We start from the raw sequence: 3,271 nt of genomic DNA, 5'->3' as shown, positions 1-3,271 counted from the left end.
CGGTAAACAGGTCCCATTACCTCCATTAATTAACTGGTTAAAGATAAGATAAAAGGATGATAATTAAATGAAATGCTTTTAGCTTTATGAGTGTTTGGCTGCTGTACTTACCAACTTCCTTAAGATGGAGACGCTAATGGTATTCTTCTGTGTTTCTGTCTCCCAAACACATCTTGAATTTAATTTAATGTACATTTACTATCAAATATTTTTAAAGCTTTCAATATTTTATTGTCGAGTGTCAGATTCAGTCTGTGATTTTTTGACAATTTTCTTTGAGACATGCACTCGTGAACGAGTAAATATTGAGTCATTACAGTGGAAAAACAGCAAAGGGTGAAAATGTGAGATCCAAGCTGACATAACATTTGGTAAACCACTATTTACTGATAAAGTCCATACATTTTTTTTCTTTTTTTCAGGCCAAACATAAACTAAAAACAAAACATTTTATACAGAGTACTTGTTATGAGTTGTCATAATTACTTTATGATGCTATGTTCCCATCAGGCATGTGTTTGCACGTTCAACAATGCGCTTTACAAGGTTTCATGAATGCGTATTCAGCCTTTGGTGTTCACCGGACAAGCAGGAGGCGGCAGGGCGAGGCTTCTCCTTCTTTTGTTTTTGGTGTTTAACACATGGCCACCAACTACAGTTGGAAGAGGCTTGGGGCAAATCTTGTGAATCTTGCTCAAGGCCTTTTCTTTCACAGCTCTATTCTGATATAGGAAGACTTGGCGTCATGTAATTCCAGCTTGGCATAAATACTTCTTTCTCCTTCATGATCACTTTTCAAACAGTTGGCACCGTGGCACAACTCATACGTTGCTACCAAATCCAAATCCCTGATTGGTCAAAGTTCAGCAGTTAGACGTTCAAGCAGCCAAAAGTTCAGCTGGTTGACCTTTCAGAGTGTGTTTAATGAACGGCCGGTTTGTACATAGAGCCGGAGAGCAGACTTTAAAAATTGCGTCGTGACGCATGAGCGGGTTTTGAGCGCAGAAGCCCAAAACACGGATTTTCAGGTGTTTCCACAGACTTTTCATGGAAAGTGGCCGCTTGAGCGTGAGTTGCTGCGGGCGGTGGGAATGTAGCCTGACAGTTGGAGAGTTTGATTGCTAATAAAGTTTGTATTTTGTGTCTTTTGCCTTAGGACACACTCTGTTTTGGTGTACATTCTGCATTCTTCAAGGTAGAAACTAAAGCTTGACTCAAGCAAGAACCATCAGCACAATGTTGAATCAGTCCCATCCCTTACCAGCCAGCTAGGCCAAGTGCACCCCCTATGGTTTAAAAGTGGGAAGAAAATGTGGGTCCCAACTGGGTTCGTCCGCAGTTTAGTTAGCTCCCCCACCCCCTGGGCGATGCCGCTCACTTGCTCTGCCTGACCTCGGGCGGTGGAGCACACTATTCTGCCCACCTAGCGGCGGGGCAGCACAGCCCGCCAACCCACTTAGGCAAATGTAGGCAACCACAGGTGGGGCCACCACGGAAACTGCAGACAAACCCATGCGGGGCCCACATTTTCTGCCCACTTTGAAACCATGTAGGGGCCCACTTGGTCTTGCTGGCTCTTTTGCGACCCCTTATATGAGAAAAATATCGATAAAAGTTGAATAAACTTGAACTTCCAACCTATGAGCTCAAAACACACATGACATGATTTGCTGAGCTTACTCACAAAGTCTTAAATGTTGCAACACAAAATCTACACAATAAAAGCAGTTTCAAGTTTCTAGGAGTTCCACTCCATGAAGATGAAGGACAAAAAGAGCAACACAGTTATTAGGTAGAAGATGAAGAAAACTTTGTTGATCTTCCTGGCCCAGCATGAGGAATTCCCTTGCTTCTTTCCGCAGTTAAGGTGTAGAAACAGAGCTGTTTGCAACTTCTTTAACTCTTCCAAGATGGACAGCAGCACATTAGACTCTGGAGAGTGAATGCCGTTGTTCACCTGAACACATCATAAAGTGTACTATAAAAGTCTGTAAAGTTCTGATTCCCACTACAAAGTGCACCATATAGTGTATTCGTCATTTTGTAGAGCTGTACGAATCTTCAATTACAAAATTAAGTGCCCTAGAAATTTCCCAGAAGTCTGCGAAAAAAAACAGTGTGCACCGATACTCACTAGATTGATAAATATAGACAGCGATGCAATGAGATTGAACAATTTTTGTTCTCAGATTAGTGCCAATTGCACCAAATCCCTCGGGGAAAAATGCAAATTTAGAGAAAGGCTGCATTCATGTGGTTTTGGGATGATCAGAAAAATGCATGTCTGGCTAGGAAAACACAATACCGTCAGAAGAACAACAAATATTCCAACACCACATGAATGCAGAATAACTTTCTGCACCTAAACAAAGATTCATTTATTTATAGACACGCCAGGATTACAGAGAAAATAAAAAATTAATAAGGATTATCGATAGAATTTATTCTAGTTCATTGGGCCAGATTAAATAGCTTGACATATGTCCCAGGTGTTGAATTTTGCACACTTTTTCGGTAACGCTTCTAAAGTGACTGACGTGTAGCCTGTTACAAATCAGAACTACTTGTGAATGCGGTTAATAAAGTCTGACTGACTGATGGATTTATCTCTTACTCTTTTGTCTCGTTCAATGCACTTTATAGTTCTGTGTGCCTAAAAAGTGAATAAAACACAGTAGACCAAAAAAACAAAATACAGATAACAAAAAGAGTCATAATTTAAGGACACTGTAGCATCAGTTTGCATTTAATGTTCCAGCATGAAACTTGATTGTTCTGTTTTTTCCGAGCTGGAAAAAATTCAGCCTTGGCAACAGACTGTTACCGGTACTTGATTTACAAGTAACCATTTAGAAACTGAAAGGAATCATTTCAACTAAAGAAACCAAAGATGGTTAACTTAAAGAGTTTTTCATGCCTCTAAAACAGTTTACAGTTGTTTCTACTTTACACTTTACCTCCTCCACCACAGGCAGGAGCTCATGCTGCTTCTCACCATCAGACATGGTGCAGATTCTACAACAGGTTTCTCCTTTATTCTCTGTAAAACATGAAACATATGTTACCAGAATTATTTTATTAAAAATGTGAAATTAAATAAAAAAAACGTAATATTTTTGTAATAAATATGAGTTCAACTTTATAGATATGTATATCATGTGATTAAAAATGACATACAGGCTTAGTTTAAAGCATTATATATATGTATTATATTTACCTTATTTACAGACATAACAAAGGCAGATTAAAAATTAAACAAAATAAAATTGCT

General features: G+C 39.0%; 1 long non-coding RNA gene across 1 annotated transcript; it reads right to left on the bottom strand.

The window, feature by feature from the left end:
• Nucleotides 1-412: 412 nt before the first annotated feature.
• LOC111946411 lies at nucleotides 413-3,041 on the bottom strand. The gene is made up of 2 exons (XR_002872127.1): nucleotides 2,958-3,041; nucleotides 413-1,957 (listed from the first exon to the last, which is right to left on the bottom strand). It is a non-coding gene; the product is annotated as an uncharacterized LOC111946411 (long non-coding RNA).
• Nucleotides 3,042-3,271: the final 230 nt, after the last annotated feature.

The sequence above is a fragment of the Oryzias latipes genome, chromosome 19 (genome assembly GCF_002234675.1).
Source record: "Oryzias latipes chromosome 19, ASM223467v1".
Lineage (NCBI taxonomy): Eukaryota > Metazoa > Chordata > Actinopteri > Beloniformes > Adrianichthyidae > Oryzias > Oryzias latipes.
The sequence above is the reverse complement of the archived record's forward strand: the minus strand, read 5'-3'. Positions and strand labels throughout refer to the sequence as shown.